Raw genomic sequence first — 18,892 nt, forward strand, 5'->3', positions numbered from 1 at the left:
CCCATCTATTTGCCATGAAGTGATGGGACTGGATGTCATGATCTTAGTTTCTTAAATGTTGAGTTTTAAGCTAACTTTTTCACTCTCCTCTTTCACCCTCATCAAGAGGCTCTTTAGTTCCTTTTCCTTTCCTGCCATAAGGGTGGTATCACCTTCATATCTGTGGTTGTTGATATTTCTCCCAGCAGTCTTGATTCCAGCTTGAGATTTATCCAGCCCAGCATTTAGAATGATGTATCCAACACATAAGTTAAATAACCAGAGTGCTTGTCATGCTCCTTTCTCAATCTGAATCATTCAGTTGTCCCATTTCTGGTTCTAACCATTACTTTTTGACCTGCATACAGATTTTTCAGGAGACAGGTACAGTGATCTGGTACTCACATTTATTTAAGAATATTCCATAGTTTGTTGTGGTCAACACAGTGAAAGGCTTTAGCATAGTCAGTGAAGAAGATGTAGATGTTTTTCTGGAAATCCCTTGCTCTCTGTATGATCCAATGAATGTTGGCAATTTGATCTCTGGTTCCTCTGCCTTTTCTAAATCCAACTTGTACATCTGGAATTTCTCAGTTCATATACTGTTGAAGCTTAGCTTGAAGGATTTTGAGCATTACCTTGCTAGCATGGGAGATAAGCGCAATTGTATGGTAGTTTGAACATTCTTTGGAATTGCCTTTCTTTTGGATTGGAATGAAAACTGACCTTTTCCAGTCCTGTGTCCACTGCTGAGTTTTCCAAATTTGCTGACATATCAAAAGCAGCACTTTCACAGCATCATCTCTTAGGCTTTTTAGCAGCTCAGTTGGAATTCTATCACCTCCACTAGCTTTGTTTGGAGTGCTACTTCCTAAGGCCCACTTGACTTCATATTCCACAATCTGGCTTTACATGAGTGACCCCACCATCATGCCTATCTATCTGGGTCATTCAGACTTTTTGTATAGTTCTGTGTATTCTTATCACCTCCTCTTAATCTCTTCTACTTCTGTTAGGCCTGGCCTTTTCTGTCCTTTATTGTGCCTATCTTTGTATGAAATGTTCCTATTGTATCTCCAATTTTCTTGAAGAGATATCCAGTCTTTGCAATCTTATTGTTTTCCTCTATTTCTTGCACTGTTCACTTAAGAAGACTTTCTTATCTCTCCTTGCTGTTCTCTGGAAGTCTGCTTTCCATTGGGTATATCTTTCCCTTTCTCATTTGCCTTTAGCTTCTCTTCTTTTCTCAGCTCTTTGTAAGGCCTCCTCACACAACCACTTTGCCTTTTCACATTTCTGTTTCTTAGGGATGTTTTAGGTGTCCGCTTCCCATACAATGTTACAAATGAGCCATCTCATCCCCCTCAGAAGGGAGACTGGGGCTGTCACAGGGCTGAGTCAGCTCTGGGCTCAGGATTGTGTACACAAACGGGTATCACCAAGGGCATCAGGTGCCAGGGGCACCACCAGTGACTCTGACAATCTCTGTGTGCTTGTCCTCAGGGGTGGAACTTCCAGGGAACTGGTAGGGCAAAGAAACAAGCAATCGCTCTTGTCTCATCTTGCCCTGTGTGATCCTGTGGTCCCCTGACCACACTGCTCTCTGGGCAAAAATTCTTTCCTCTCTATTCCTTCTCCAAAGGTGGTTTGTAGCTAGCATCAGCACGTGATTTTGAAGCCTGGTGGCTGGAACTCATGTCACAACCGTCTGGGACCCAGAGATGTCCATCCATGTCCTGTTGTCTGTCCTTTTTCTCCAATTAGGTCCATAAAGCAAAGTCCTGAAAGAACATGACTATTTAACCCCCACATCTGTTTCTGCTTTATTGACTATGCCAAAGCCTTTGACTGTGTGGATCACAACAAACTGTGGAAAATTCTGAAAGAGATGGGAATACCAGACCACCTGACCTGCCTCTTGAGAAACTGTCAGGAAGCATTTAACAGGAGGCTTCCTGTGTGCTGTTTTGGATCTGTCAGGAATCCTTTGGTCCTTATTAATTTCTGAATATTCAGGAATTAAGAGGAGAGGCATGCCTTTCCCAGGGCTGAGGAATCCAGGCATTTCCTTTGTTAGTTTCTCATTATGGTGATAAGTACCCTCATCTCTCTTTAGAAGGGATTGCCTTGTGTTTTGTAAGTCTGGAATTTTAATCTTTATCTTTGCTGAGAATAACTACCTTGTAAGACAGTATATATATGCCCACACCATGTTGATTAAAACACCTTTGCTCCATCAGAGCTTTGTTCCCTGTGTCTTTCTTTATTTCTTTCTCTCTCTCTCTATTTCTGGCTGATTCCCTGGAGTGCAAAAGCCGGCTGTGTAACCCAGGGAATATTAGCCTCTTTCCTTCTTTCACTCTCTCATCATTGACTCTGGACCACCAGGTTCCGGTCCAATAAAGGACCAACAAGAAGCCTGTATGCAGGTCAGGAAGCAACAGTTAGAACTAGACATGGAACAACAGATTGGTTCCCAATAGGAAAAGGAGTACTTCAAGGCTGTATATTGTCACCCTGCTTATTTAACTCATATGCAGAGTACATCATGAGAAATGCTGGGCTGGAGGAAGCACAAGCTAGAATCAAGATTGCCAGGAGAAATATCAATAATCTCAGATATTCAGATGACACCACCCTTATGGCAGAAAGTGAAGAAGAACTAAAGAACCTCTTGATGAGAATGAAAAGAGGAGCATGAAAAAGCTGGCTTAAAGCTCAACATTCAGAAAAACTAAGATCATAGCATCTGGTCCCATCACTTCATGGGATATAGATGGGGAAACAGTGGAGACAATGGCTGACCTTATTCTTCTGGGCTCCAAAATCCCTGCAGATGGTCATTGTAGCCATGAAATTAAAAGATGCTTACTCTTTGGAAGGAAAGTTATGACCAACCTAGACAGCGTATTAAAAAGCAGAGACATTACTTTGCCAACAAAGGTCCGTCTAGTCAAGCCTATGGTTTTTCCAGTGTTCGTGTATGGATGTGAGAATTGGACTATAAAGAAAGCTTAGCGCTGAAGAATTGATGCTTTTGAACTGTGGTGTTGGAGAAGACTCTTGAGAGTCCCCTGGACTGCAAGGAGATCCAACCAGTCTATCCTAAAGGAGATCAGTCCTGGGTGTTCATTGGAAGGACTGATGTTGAAGCTGAAACTCCAATGCTTTGGCCACCTGATGCGAAGAGCTGACTCATTTGCAAAGACCCTGATGCTGGGAAAGATTGAGGGCAGGAGGAGAAGGGGACGACAGAGGATGAGATGGCTGGATGGCTCGATGGACATAGCTTTGGGTAGACTCTGGGAGTTGGTGATGGACAGGGAGGCCTGGCATGCTGAGTTCACAGAGTCTCAAAGAGTTAGACATGACTGAGTGACTGAACTGAACTGAACAAGGCCTTCAAAGTTCCAAGGTGTTTTTTGAGCATCAAAGAGGGAATACAGCCCTTGAATTCAGGCTAGTCTCAGCACCCCCTACCTCTCTCAGCCAGGGGTTCCCTGATGAAACAGTAAGACACAGCATCAAAGTTGTCAGAAGACTGAGCAGAAAACACTCCTTGCTGTGAATGCAGGTCCATGTGACCCAGCCTCCCAATGGTCTGTGTTGTGTGGATGAGGAGAGGGAGCTCTGGGGCTGCTGAGCTGGGAGTGAGTCAGGTGCCATTTGCACCAATGTCTCCCGGGGCCACTCCAGGTGGGGGCTGCCCTCACTGTGCCTGGAACCCAGAAGACCCAGCTCCCAGTATTGTTTTCCTGCTGCTACAAGAAGGCAGGTCTGCTGATAGAATCAGAGCCAGTCTAAGTAGCAAGGGAAAAGTACTTCAACTCTGTCATCAGCAGACCTCTGAGAGCTGCTCAGCAGAGGATGTAATTGAGCTTTCTATGATATTTCCCTTCCTGGAGCTCTCCCAGCCCAAGAAAAAGGAGCCCTGGGACTCAGCACTTCCCCTTCCCACCTGCAGCCTTAGAGTGAGTCATACACCTCAGGGTTCAGTTTCCCATCTCTTGGTTGAGGGAGACTGGACTTGTTCCAGAGCACTCGCTTCAGACTGAAGCTCAATGTCAATCAATGGACAAGTGGCTCAGAGTTACGTGTTGCTGAGACTGCATCTGATAGGCAGAGAGCCGTGACTGCCTGGTGAAGTCCATGGATCCTGGGCTCAGAAAAGGGTGGAGAGGATAGACCAGTTGGCAAACAGCTGCTGTAAGATGGAAGACCTTAGATACCTTGCCCACTGGAATTTTCCACCACTTGGTTTCTGAAGGATGAGATCAGGTAATAATAAGTCAGAAATTACTAACTGGGAGGTTGTAGGTTTCTCAGCAGAAACCCAAGTTGGGCTGATGAATCAGCTCTACTAAAAGAACTCTGGACACAAGACATGCCAAGACTCTTTGTTAAATTTTGTAGTATTTTGAATAGGTCATCTCTTGGATGACCTGTCATATTGTTGTCTAGCTTGGGATGATGCCAACAGTTATAGTGGACTCAAAAGGCCCTTGGATGAGACTGTTTCCTCTCTCCATGGATCATTAGCAGTGAGTTCAGCTCTAGACATTCCATGTCCAGAGGAGGAAGTCCAGCTGGAAGAACATGATCTCCAGCAAGGTTAACTGGAAACCCCTGCTGTGTCTGGCCCTCTGGTAGGCATCATTCTTTCTCCAGTGCTTCTTTCCCTCCTGGGTCCTGACCAAGCTGCCCACCTCTTGGTTACTGGGATGTGAACTCCTTCACCCTTCCCTTGGAAATATCCCTGCAGCCCCACTTGTGGCTCCCTCCCTACCCAGGCCCTGCCTCTCACCTGCAGATGGCACTAAAGAGAAAACCAGGGAAGGGGTGGTCCAAATCATTCTTTCTAGTAATGTCCATATCCCTTCTACCTCCAGGCCCTGACCTGGCTCATCAAACTCTCCAGCTGGATGGACAAGCAGATTAGCAAGGGAGTGGAGATGCAGATAGGTTTGGGGGTGGGGTTGTTGGGTGTCAAGGATGGTGATCAGATGACAGAAGAGGGAGATAGAGAGCAGGTGGGTTTCTAACCACTCACTCCCTGGGGGCCTTTCTGAATCTTCTTTCTCGGGCCCTGCAGGGTATCACTAAAGACAGAAACTTCAAAATGGACATTTTGTAAACCTCTTATAATGAAGTGATTTAAAACATAACAAAAATAAGAAAGAATAGTATCATGAATGCTGTATTTCACCATTCGGCATCAATAACTACAAAATTACTCACTTAGTCTCACAGGTTGTCATAGACAGGAGACTAGAAGCCAAGATCAAGGTGGTGAACAATTGGAGACACTCTTTTTGACTTGCTTCAGTTCTCTTCTTGCTGTATTCTCACATGTGGTAGAGATGGGAAGGGAGGAAGAGGGAGAATAAAAGAGAAAAAGAGGGAGAGGCTAATCCCATCATGCGGGCCCTACTGTTGAAACCCCATATCACCTTAGTTACTGCCTGAAGGCCCTACCACCTAATACCATTACATCGGAGTCAAGTTTTCAACATCAGAATTAGGGGGTGGACACAAACAATTCAATCCATAGCAACTATGCAGATCTGTTTTTAAATCAAGACAGACCCTCATTTAATTTCTCTTTTTACTCTTTATTCATTTTTCTGAAGTATTTAAGGGAAGAGATGACCATTTCACAAGTTACACATAATGAATATTTGGGAGAAAATGATATTATGTGCAAAAAATACTATTTTGTTCCAAGGAAAATAAACATCTTATATCCAGCCCATGTTCAAATTTCCCTGATTCTCTAAAGACAGATGTCTTTTCACAGTTTACTGAAAGAATGTACTCATATGTTGTACTTGGTTATTATCTTTTAAGATGGAATAATTTTTCTCTTGAAATTTTAATGCCATTTATTTGTTTAAAAACTGATAAGAACCAGGGTGGTTTGTCTTATAGAATGTCCCAATATTGGGTTTAGAGCAGGTGTCCACAACACCGGTACCAGGACCAGTACCCGTCCTTGGTCTACCAGGAACCAGGCAGCACAGCAGGAGGTGGGCAGCAGGCCAGTGAGTGAGGCTTCATCTGTATTTACAGCTGCTCCCCAGCGCTCTCCCATCACCCCTAGATGGAACAGTCTAATTGCAGGAAATCCAGCTCTGGGCTCCTATTGATTCTGCATTATGGACAGTTGTATAATCATTTCTTTTTATGTCACAATGTAATAGTAATAGAAATAAAGAGCACAATAAAAGAAATAACCATGAATCATCCAGAAAACATCCCCCCACTGAGGTTTGTGGAAAAATTTTTTTCTAGGAAACCAGCCCCGGGTGCCAAAAAGTTGTGGGACCACCTGTTTAGAGGATTGCTTCTCCATTCCTTTATCTGTGTTTTTTCCTGGAAACTGGTAGTTAGATCTATGCTGCTAAGTCACTTGCATGGTGTCTGACTCCGTGTGACCCCATAGACGGCAGCCCACCAGGCTCCGCCATCCCTGGGATTCTCTAGGCAAGAACACTGGCGTGGGTTGCCATTTCCTTATGCATGAAAGTGAAAAGTGAAAGTGAAGTCTCTCAGTCATGTCCGACTCTTTGAGACCTCATGGACTGCAGCCTACCAGGCTCCTCCATCCATGGGATTTTCCAGGCAGGAGTACTGGAGTAGGTTGCCATTGCCTTCTCCGAGTTAGATCTATACTTGAGTTCAAAAGATTTTATTGGAATATTTCATATGCAGATATATATTTCTTATGGTTCCACCCAAGAGGCTCATAATTTCCTTCTGTCTCACTTTGAGAGATGCTGAAATGCCGTGGATTCTAGTGTTGTCAACCTCATGTATCCATTATATACCTCCCCTTCTATCTTTCACTTTCGGTTCCAGCATTCATTGATGACATTTGCCTAAAATCATTTTATGAGGATATTTCAAAATAGAGGTTTCCTCTTTCTACCATTCCTTCTAAATTAATTCTTGAAATTCTTCAATAAAAATGAGGTTCCCTTTGCTGTTTATAGTACATGAACTATGCCTCATACAAACAAAAATAACATAACTAACACTGATTATTTTCCTTTCTCAGTGCTCAGAATAGTGAGAATTGATGCCTTAGAAATCTGTCACAGTGATAAATTAGATATTGTCTATTAACATTTAGACACCTTCAGTGGGCTTAAAACTAAATATTAAATGGGATCCACCCCCATTACTTCATGGCGAATAGAAGGGGAAAAGGTGGAAGTAGTGACAGATTTCCTCATCTTGGCCTCTAAAATCACTGTGGATGGTGACTGCAGCCATGAAATCAGAAGATGTTTGCTTCTTGACGGGAAAGCTATGACAAGCACAGAAAGAGTGTTGAAAAGCAGAGACATCACTCTGCCAACAAAGATTTGTATAGTCAAGGTTATGGTCTTCCCAGTGGTCATGTACAGTTGTGACGGCCAGACCGTAAAGAGGGTGGCGCACCAAAGAATTGATGCCTTTGAACTGTGGTGCTGGAGAAGGCTCCTTAGAGTCCGTTGGTCAGCAAGGAGATCAAACTAGTCAATCTGAAAGGAAATTAACCTTGAATACTCATTGAAAGTACTGATGCTGAAGCTGAAGCTCCCGTATTTTGGTCACCTGAGGCAAACAATTGACTCATAGGAAAAGTCCCTGATGTTGGGAAAGATTGAGGGCAGAAGGAGAAGAGGGTATCAGAGGATGAGATGACCGGATGGCATCACCAATGCAATGGACATGAACTTGAGCAAACTCTAGGAGATGGTGAGGGACAGGGAGGCCTTGCATGCTGCATTCCATGGGGATTGCAAAGAGTTAGACACGACTAGGTGACTGAACAACAACATAGTATTTGGAATTTCTGACATTTATACATTTAATTTGTATCAATGGATTGGATGCAATGCTAAAATTGTCCCAATTTTGGCCTCTTCAAATGGATTCCTAAACTTTCTGTCCAGTCCTCACTGGTCTTTGAAGTCCCTCAACTTTCTGGTATTTCAAGATTCCCAAGATTATTTGCTGCATTTCTTTACCAGTCCTGAAATCAGTCATGTCTTTGAGAATCCATGGATCGTCTGGTGGGAAATATATTTACAGGCTATGTGTTAGACTTCAGGATAGTCACTGTTAAATCAAGTTGTCATTGCTTCTAGGCTTTTTGGTGCTCAGAGTCAGGAAACATATATTTTCCTTAAAAAAAAAAGGGGGGGGGGATATAGCTGGCTGTACAAACTTATGCTTTCAGTTCAAGATTTAAGACAGCAGGGTTTTACTTAAGCTTCTTTATTTTATGTGTGAACCTCTCTTCTCTAACCATTGAAAATTTTACTTCAGAACAATATTAGCTTTAATTACTGACTTGCTTTTACCTGTATAATACATACGATACTGTCACAGTAACAGAAGCAATATCAGCAACAACAAGTTGTTGAATAAAGTTTCAGATTTCTTTCCTTTTCTGCTTTTGGGTTTCTTTTGCTTTTGTTTTGGATGGGCAGTATTTTTGTTTGTCTTTGTCCTTAGAAGATATCCCACTCTGAATGTAGTCATAATTCTGAATTTTAAAGCCACTTAAGTAATGTTTTGTTATGTGCAACTGGTCATCAACTTGATACAATTTGACTTATAGTCTTTGTTCTCAATTTTGACACATGTAGTTACCCATTTTTTGATTCTGCAACACATTCGCATGGTTGCGAATCAAAGTATAAAACAAGAAAAATCTCACTTCCCTGCCCCTCATCTGTAAATTATATTTCAATAGTTTATGGATTATTCTTATATTTTTAAAAAATGAAAATAAACATAGATGTGTATGTAGAAGCAACAAACTATAAGAACTGTTTTGGACCTTCTTCTTTTTAAAACTAAATACATAGTGCAACCTGAAGTCACCCATTCCACTCCTCCTTCCATCCACATTATACCCAGGTATTGGGATGCCCTGTGACTTATTCCACATGCCCCTGTGGATGATCACTTCTGGTATCTTGTTGATATTTTGCCTTTTTTTTTTTTTTTTTGACTATTTTGCTTATTTTAATTTGAGGATAATTTCTTTATAATATTGTGATGGTTTATGCCATACATCGACATAATTCTGCCATAGGAACACATGTTCCCCCTCCCCCACCCTGAAACCCCCTCCCTCCTTCCTCTCTACCCTATCCCTCTGGGTTGTCCCAGAGCACTGCTTTGGGTGCCCCGCTTCATGCATTGGACTTGTACTGGTCATTTGTTTTACATATGGTAATACACATTTTTCAATGCTATTCTCTCAAATCATCCCACCCTCACCTTCTCTCACAGAAACCAAAAGTCTGTTCTTTACATCTGTGTCTCTTTTACTGCCCTGCATGTAGAATGGTTGTTACCGTCATTCTAAATTCCATATATATGTGTTAATAAATAGTATTTGTGTTTCTCTTTCTGACTTACTTCACTCTGTATAATAGGCTCCAGTTTCATCCACCTCATTAGAACTGACTCAAATGTGTTCCATTTTTTTTAGCTGAGTCATATTCCATTGTGTATATATACTACAACTTCCTTATCTGTTTATCTGCTAATGGAAATCTAGGTGGCTTCTGTATCCTAGCTATTGTAAATAATGCTGCAGTGAACATTGAGGTTCATGTGTCTCTTTCAATTCTGGATTCCTTGGGGTTTCTGCCCAGCAATGGGGTTGCTGGGTTGTATGGCAGTTCTATTTCCACTTTTTAAAGGAATTTCCCTCTGTTCTCCATAGTGGCAGCACCACCAACAGCGTACAAGGGTTCCCTTTTCTCCACACCCTCTCCAGCATTTATTATTTGTAGACTTTTTGATGACAGCCATTCTGAATGGAGTGAGGTGATACCTCATTGTGGTTTTGATTTGCATTTCTCTGATAATGAGCTATGTTGAGCATCTTTTCATGTGTTTATTAGCCATCTGATGTGCTCTTTGGAGAAGTGTCTGTTTAGTTCTTTTGCCCACTTTTTGATTGGGTTGTTCATTTTTCTGATATTGAGCTGCATGAGCTGCTTGTATATTTTGGAGGTTAATTCTTTGTTAGTTGTTTCAGTTGCTATTATTTTCTCCCATTCTGAAGGCTGTCTTTTCCTCTTGCTTGTAGTTTCCTTCATTGTGCAAAAGATTTTAAATTTAATTAGGTCCCATTTGTTTATCTTTGTTTTTATTCCCATTACTCTGGGAGGTGGATTATAGAGGATCTTGCTGTGATTTATGTCAGAGAGTGTTTTGCCTATATTTTCCTCTAGGAGTTTTATAGTTTCTGGTCTTACATTTAGATCTTTAATCCATTTTGAGTTTATTTTTGTGGATGGTGTTAGAAAGTGTTCTAGTTTCATTCTTTTCCAAGTGTCTGACCAATTTTCCCAGCATCACTTGTTGAAGAGATTGTCTTTTCTCCATTGTATATTCTTACCTCCTTTGTCAAAGATAAGGTGTCTATAGGTGATTGGATTTATCTCTGGGCTTTCTATTTTGTTCCATTGATCTATATTTCTGTCTTTGTGCCAGAACCATACAGTCTTGATGACTGTAGCTTTGTAGTAGAGCCTACTTTGTAGAGTAGGTCAGGCAGTTGATTCCTCCAGTTCCATTCTTCTTTTTCAAGATTGCTTTGGCTACTTGGGGTTTTTTTGTGTTTCCATACAAACTGTGAAATTATTTGTTCTAGTTCTGTGGGAAATACCGCTGGTAGTTTGATAGGGATTGTGTTGAATCTATAGATTGCTTTGGGTAGCATACTCATTTTCACTATACTGATTCTTCAAGTCCACAAACATGGTACGTTTCTCCATTTATTTGTGTCATCTTTGATTTCCTTCATCAGTGTTTCATGGTTTTGTATATATGTCTTTTGTTTCTTTAGGTAAATTTATTGCTAAATATTTGGGCGCCCACATCACCACTACTATTCAGCGTAGTTTTGGAAGTCCTAGCCACAGCAATCAGAAGAAAAAGAAAGAAAAGGACTCCATATTGGAAAAGAAGTAAAACTCTGACTGTTTGCAGATGACATGATCCTCTCCATAGAAAACCCTAAAGACACCACCACCATAGAAAATTACTAGAGCTAATCAATGAATATAGTAAAGTTGCAGGATGGAAAATGAATACACAGAAATCCCTCGCATTCCTATACACCAACAATGAAAAATCAGAAACAAATTAAAGAAAAAACCCATTCACCATTGCAATGAAAAGAGTAAAATACTTAGGAATAAATTGGTCTACAGATATTCTGCTTTTAAAAACAACGTGCAGTAGATAGATTGTGTAGATGGCTTTTCATATTTTCACCATTGTATCATTTTGATAGATCCATAAAAGTAAAACTGCTGAGTTAAAGGGCATAAGTGTGTGTCATTTATTAGATGCTGTCATACTCCTCCTGTTGTAATTTAACATCAAAACTGAAATTAAACAATATGCGAAAATGAGAATTAAGACACAGTGCCCCATCTATACACACCTGGTGATCAGGCCAGGCTTCTGTTGTTGGACCCAAGGGACAGGCCTGGATAGATCTCATGCAGGAATGGACCCTGGGAGTCCTGGAAGGAGTCATAAAACACTATCATCTTTACTTTGGCTGCAGTAACAGTTTGCAGCTAGCCCTATTCATCTCAGGCTGAGCAGGAGATTTGAGTGGTTTCGTCTTCTTTGATTGAAAAGATTCTTAAAAATTATTTTTTTGTATGTTTGGTTTGGCAGACAAAATTTTTTAAGGCATGGACCCTACTGGGGAATCACATAAGAAATGTATCCATTTATCTTCAGCAAATGGACATTATTAAATTAGTTGGTTTATATGTTCCTGGTGATCTTCCTTTATAAATAGAAAGGAAACAAACATGTTTAGTATGCATTCAGTCACTTAACATCAACCAACTTGAATTAAATCCCTCTCCATCCCCACTGCACTCCCAACTCTAGGCCAGAAATAAAAACAGGCATAGACTGAAGGCTGAATCCAGCACACTGTGGTGGAGATTTGGCTCTCACTATATTTTTTTCTGGAAGAAAAGAATAGTGGCTAACATTAAAATCTGTAGATTGTACATAAATACCTAGACTTCTGACTTCTCTTGAAAACATGGCCAACTGGCCTGCTTTCCAGCATGGTTGAAGTGGAGGAAAGGCTGCTCCCAGTGGTCAGGCCTGTGCTGCCCAGGGTCCAGCATGGCCACCTAGTCCTACTATAATTTCTCTTGCCTCCTGGGGCCATGAGTCTGTGGGAACTAGACTGCTAGCTTGCCTAAGATAAAGACCACTTATGTCTTGATCAACTTTGACTTTGAAACATCTAATCCAGATCCCAGCACACAGGTCTTCCTTGTAGGTTTGTTGCCTGATATGAAATATCTTGTGGATGCATTTGACATTTCTTTCAATTCTGAAACCATGCAATTGAAATACTGCTCTACCCTAAATCTTCGATGCAGGCTGGCATCATAGGTGTGCCTAATATCTGCCATCTGACCCACTACCTAAAGCCAGTCATATGTCCCTGGGCTGCCCTTGAACCCTTCACTTTGCCATTTGACTGCTTTTCCTCCTAGCAATCAACTCTCCAATGAGGACAGCAATGAGCATCTCATGAAGTGCCTGGAAGACCACACGATATCACGGAAGTCTAACATGGTCCCTAATATTCATTTTCATGATGTTCTTAGCAGTTTTTTCTCCAATTTGGCAAGTTTCCCATACACTTAGATGCCCATGCTGTTCACTTTGGTTTTCCAGCTGAGCCTCAAGGAAGAGATTGCAGTAGAATTCTCTGTATTCTGAAAGTTTTCAACATCTACTCCCCAAGGACACTGATGGATGTAAACATTTTTGAGAGGTTTGTATTTTTATCAAATCAATTAGTGGCCTAGGGAACGATTAGGTCATTCAGAGCATATATAACTAGACCCTTCTGGTCTTCACTACATGCTAAGAACCAATTTTTCCCTGAGTACTTGGATCTAGGAAAGAAGCATGAAGTGGCTTGGGCTGCTCGTGCTGGTGTCCCTCTCAGAGTGCATAGTCACGTAAGTATGAGGACTGTAAGCCACATCATCTTCCTTTCTGGGATGTTTCTTTTCATCTGATTATTCTTCCACCCATCAGTGTTAGACAGGAAAGGAATATTTCCCTGACAGTCTTAAAGTTCAACTCTTACTTATTGATAAGCCCCTTGCTATAGGGACTGTGGGTCCCAAGGGTCATGGCATAGAGTTGCACGGTTGCACAACTCTTGGGGCCCACACGTGTGACCTATTGAAAATGGAACTCCTTGCAATTGTTCAGTGCACAGCCTACGCAGATGTAGGTATGGTCCTGTGGAATAGCACTTTTCTGAAGTTTTTTCTATATCTCTTCTCTGTTCTCTATTTCAGTGTGTATTTGTCTATGTCTGCATCTCTGTATCTCTCTCATTTATCTCTCCATCTCTTTGGAAGTCTCTGTGCCTGCAGATAACTCTGTTGTTTTTCCTTACTTTTAATTTTTCAATTTTAACTCTTCTTTGCCCTAGAGCCTCTTAATGTCCCTAATATTTTCCCTATCTCTTGGATTCTGCTTTCAACCCTCTCTTCTCTTTCAACATGGAGAAAGATTGGGAGAGCTACTTATACACGGTTTTACATCTGACAAGCAGTGTGACCACAGCCAACTCACAAACTTCCTGTATTTCAAATTCCTCCCCTGGAAAAACTGTATAATAATCCCCCTTCTACCTCCATCCCTGAGCATCTTTGAGAAGGATACAGTGGGAATGCAACAGCAATGCTAATGGCTGTCATTGTTGAGACTTCCTATTTATAAGGTACCTTATATCCCTCACTTCACTTATTCCCAAAATATTCTATTTGGAGGGTGGGAATTATTACATTCCACCATTTTACCGAGGGAGAGACAGACCCCACATGGTCATATGGCTTACCCATCATTACAAAACAGAACCTTTATTCAAACCTATGTCTTTGCCATGGTACATGCATAAAATTCTGATAACAAGGTGACTCATAAAAATGACTGGAAAATACACAGTTCCATTACAATGCCAGTTATACCTTAACACTGACAGCTAATTGTAGCTTCTTCTTTGTTTTCTTTGCCAAATGATTGGTGAAAGACTACCTCTAATGAAAGTGAAGATCACGCGAAAAACCCTCAGTAAAAAAACAAACAAACAAACAAACAAAACTTGCTGAACAATTTCCTGAAGGAACGTACTTATAGACTGTCCCAGATTTCTTCTCGTGGCTCGAATATAACTACTCACCCCCTGAGAAACATCGAGGATGTGAGTACTTTGGTAGGATGGTGCTCCACAGCGCCCCCTGGTGCTCTAGCCTGGCACCGGGGCTCATCTGGAGGTGACAGGTGGGATGTTGGGGTTGGGGTTCCTGCAGTAGGCAGAAACAGTGGAAAACAGGGATCCCACCCAGAGGAGAAGGCACTCTCATCTTCAACTCTTGGTCTTGGTGACTGGGCCCAGAAATTACCAGGTGGCAGGTAAACATCCATTTCTGTGCCAAAGATGTGTCATTAGTTTGAGGGAGATTGTTCCTTCTGAAATAAGTGAGTCAGTCAGTTACAGATGAAGAGTGAACCATCTCTGATCAAAAGGTAGAACCAATGGCAAAGCAACTGTGAACTCCCAGGCAGAGGAATTCAGTTTCCACAGAAGCAAGAACCACAGCTGTAAAAAGTTACTGAACCCGTATTCTGTGTAAGGCCATAAGATTCTAACACAGTGGTTACTATTTTTAGATTAGAAAAAGGGCTTATTTTGTCTTCAAGAATGCTCATGCTGGCCTGAGAGATAGGCAAAGAGTAAATACATGTCAAATGAAAGGGTCACCTGTGTAGTGTTGATTGGATGTGGTCTGAGTTTAGAGGGAGTGGCTGAGGTTGATCAAGAAGGACCTCCTTGAGAAGGGGGCGCTAAGGCTGGGTTTGAAGAGACTACAGAGCTTCTCAAATGAAGGCACCAGGACTTCCCTGGGTGTCCAGTGGTCCTGAGGTCCAGTGGTTATGCCTCAGCGCTTCCAATGCAGGAGGTACCACTTCAACACCTGGTCATAGAGTCAGTATCCTGCATACCATGTAGCACAGGAAAAATATATCAAATGCAGGCACCTCAAAGGCTGTGAGCTGCACAGTGGTTAGAAAGTGATCTCAAGAGATATGTGACACCCAGAGGGAGGCATCAGTGTGGGAATAGAGGGTAACCAGTTCTGCACTAACCTACTCCCTCCTTTTCCCTGTAGATAGTATATGTGGGTAACATCACCACTGAAACACCCCCTCAGGAATTCCATGTTGTCTTTGACACAGGCTCATCTAACTTGTGGGTGCCATCCGTCTTTTGCACCAGCCCAACCTGTTGTGAGTACAGATAACCCATACACGGAGCATCCTTCACTTGCCCTGCCAGCCTGTTTTCCACCCTTGGCAACTGATGACACTTATCTCTTGTGTATGCAGCTACACGTGTTAGGTTCAGACATCTCGAGTCTTCCACCTTCTGGCCTACCAGAAAGACCTTCAGGATCGAATATGGTTCTGGAAGGATGAAGGAAGTTGTTGCTCATGACACCGTTTGAGTAACAGTGTAACATATGCTGAGTCAGGACTGGCTGTGGAGTGACCACTGCTTGCAAAACAAATGTAGGACCTTCTGGCAGGACACTTCCTAGCCTAACTCCCATAGATATTGGCCATCTTACCCACAGTATCCTGTCCCTGGGGGGGCAGTGCCTGTGGTGACACATGAGCACACAATTTAGCTAACCCAGAGAGTGGCTTGAGATGGGGACTTGCAGCTTCTCTGCCCATGAGCAGTTCAAGGTTCATTTTGCTGGGAGTGAGAAGAGGGGGAAAAAGCACCCAATTTTATATTCTCGGACTGTTCCAGGCACTTTCAGGTGATAACTGGTTTAGTTCTGCAACAACCCCACATAGCAGTTACTCTGATTAGCTCATGAGACATATGAGAAAACTGAGGTGCAGACAGCAAGGGCCTTGCTGAGGTCACACATGTGGTAAGCAGTGGAGCTGGGCCGATTTTTCAGGACTGAAGTTGCTGTGGGGTGTTTGGGAACAGGATAAAACTGATCTAGGGACCCTGGGGGCAGTCAAGGGCTTCAGAGGTATCCAGACTGGGAAACTGGAGGCCAGAGATGTCAGGGGACCTGATAAATGATATCTCACTCTAGAGGACCCTTGAGAGTCTAATAAGCCTATGGCCTGCCTCCCCAAAGTAGTTGAGTAGTTCACCCCTCTCTCTCTTTCTCTCTCATACACACTCACACAATTACACACATATCCCCAAAAGTGAATTTCCCAGGCAGTAATTTCATAGATCCCTGCAAGCAAAATTGTATTTTTGGCTTCTTTCTTCCTGGACAGATGCAGAATCCACAGTCCCTTACAGAGAATGCAGTCTATTCCTGTCATTAGGTCACAGTGATGCCAAACAGAAGGCTGCCTTGCTCTCGGCTCATTTTGTCCACAAGAGGGCACCGATGCGTCCTGGCCTGGCTCTTGGTTGCCCCTCCTGTACAGAAGCCACGAAGCCAATTTGACTCACTCAGATGGTGTTTTTCAGAGGGGCAGATGTTTTAAAATTCATAGCCTCTCTCAAATGGAACCCAAATTCCCCTCCCAGCTTGGTCTAACCATCTGAGGCCCAGCAAAGACACAGCCCAGCTTCAATTCTTCCCTGAGGATCTAATGGCAATGCACCCCAGTCCAGTCCTATCCCCAGTTCATGTATCTGTAAGTGGGAACACTCTTCTCTCCCACAGATTGGGAACCTTGTAAGTACTGACCAGCCATTCGGTCTAAGCGTGGCAGAATACGGGTTTGAGGGTATACCTTTTGATGGAGTCTTGGGCTTGAACTAACCCAACATATCCTTCATTGGAGGCATCCCCATCTTTGACAACCTGAAGAATCAAGGTGCCATTTCTGAGCCTGTCTTTGCCTTCTACTTGAGCAAGTAAGTCTGAGATGGACAATCCCTTTCTCCAAATTATCTGTAAGATGCTTTCAGTTGCACGAAAATTATAGAACACTTGATAAAGAAGTATCCTGAGAGATAATCTAACCCAGGATAACTGGCCCAGGGCCCTACCTGGCATCACCACTGGTTTTTATAAATAATGTTTTATTGGAACACAACCATGCTCCTGGGCTCAAGACCAGTAACTTGGTCTGGGGGCGGGGTGAGTGAGGAGGAAGACTAATGGAAGGCAACAGGAAACAAGTTAGAGGAAAATGCAATACGATTTGCTTATGAATTTGTTAAGGAAGGAAGGAGAAGGATGGTGAATATCTTTCCTTCCTCGTTAGCATTTCACTGGGAGCCCAGGACCAGCTATCAAGTTTGCAGGTGCCAGTGAAAAATGAAAGTGTGGGCCACAAAACAAAAGTGTGGGATCCCTTGATCAAGAAATATTAGGCATTTCAAGACAGGAAGAGCAGAGGTGGAGGGCCCTTCTGAGTGTGGGGCCCTTTGGACAGTAGAGGTCACAGGCCAGCAGAGCCAACTCTGGGAGACTTGAACCCACACGGTTAGCACTCCCAGGCCTTGATTTCCCTGAAAATTGACAAGCTGGACAAGGGGAAAGCAAAAACACTTCAGCACCCTATCCTGTGAGGGAATCTGAGTACTCAGATAGCAGGAGGTCCAGGGCCTCTTCAGAAGACATAGTGGCTGGAACCCAGCCAAATGATTCACCTTCTAACCTCCTCTGTGCCACTCACTAGCCAGTAACCGGCCTTAGTGTGGTTCTCAATTGCTCCTAGACTCGATTTCTGCATTTGTAGATGGGGACCTTATTAGGGCCTTGATGGGTAGACAAGCACAGCTCTCAGACAGTCCTGTTGTCACTGTCCTCCAAAGATATCCCCCTCTCTTCTCTTGACAGATGCAGGGTGAAGGGCAGTGTGGTGATGTTTGGTGGGGTGGACTTAGCCTACTACCAGGGAGCGCTCAACTGGGTACCATTGATCCAATCAGGTGACTGGCGTGTACACATGGACCAGTAAACCTCTCCCTCTGAGGGTCAGTCCAAGTGATGCTCCCAGTACTGTACATGGACACAGGCAGACACTCACAAATGGATTCTCAGACACATAGTCACACAGACATATACACCACCCACAATGACACAGACAGACACACAGACACATGTAAACACACAAGCAGACACATATACACAGAGATACATATAAACAAACATAGCTAGTCAGAGACACAGAAGCACACACAGAGACACATACAAACACACATACACAGAAACACACAAACACATAGATACACAAACAGCCCATGGGTTCATAACCCCCAGGCCTCCTGACCAGGGCTCTGACCAGGATCCTTACTGGGTCCAGAGAGGTCTGTGCAGCTGGGAGAGCCTTGCACCCGCTGCCCTGTGAGGCGGGGAGCACCGTCAGAGGACTCTGCAGTGTGGTGAACAGGATCAGGGAGGATTTCACCAGCCTGGATAGCATTATAAGATGACAAATTGTCCAGGTATACCTAGGACTAAGGAAGTTCTCAGTACAGATAAATGTCAGTTTAAAAACAGGGACAGTCCTAAGCAAACGGGGAAAACTGATCGCCTTATGGAGAAGCTACCCAGCAGTGGAGAGAGGTTGGCTGCAGTCTTAAGACGTGAAAGCAACTAATAAAAAAGACACCCCACATCCCTGGGCACAGAGTGGGGCAGGGGCTATAACTGAGAGAATCAGAAAGGTGGGATCCAGGAGTGACCTAAGGACAAGAGGCAATAACTGATAGGATTCTGTGTGATATGCTCAGACAAAAGCTGACCTGTCCTTTGGAGTTTCCGTGGGCTAGTCATGTATTTCCTGGCCAGGATCTCAGGGTCTGAGCTGGTTGTAGGAGCAGTGCTGGGAG

General features: G+C 43.0%; 1 pseudogene; it reads left to right on the forward strand.

The window, feature by feature from the left end:
• Positions 1-12,954: 12,954 nt before the first annotated feature.
• On the forward strand, positions 12,955-17,980 carry LOC122704738 (annotated as a pseudogene).
• Positions 17,981-18,892: the final 912 nt, after the last annotated feature.

Source organism: Cervus elaphus, chromosome 2, assembly GCF_910594005.1.
Source record: "Cervus elaphus chromosome 2, mCerEla1.1, whole genome shotgun sequence".
Taxonomy (NCBI): domain Eukaryota; kingdom Metazoa; phylum Chordata; class Mammalia; order Artiodactyla; family Cervidae; genus Cervus; species Cervus elaphus.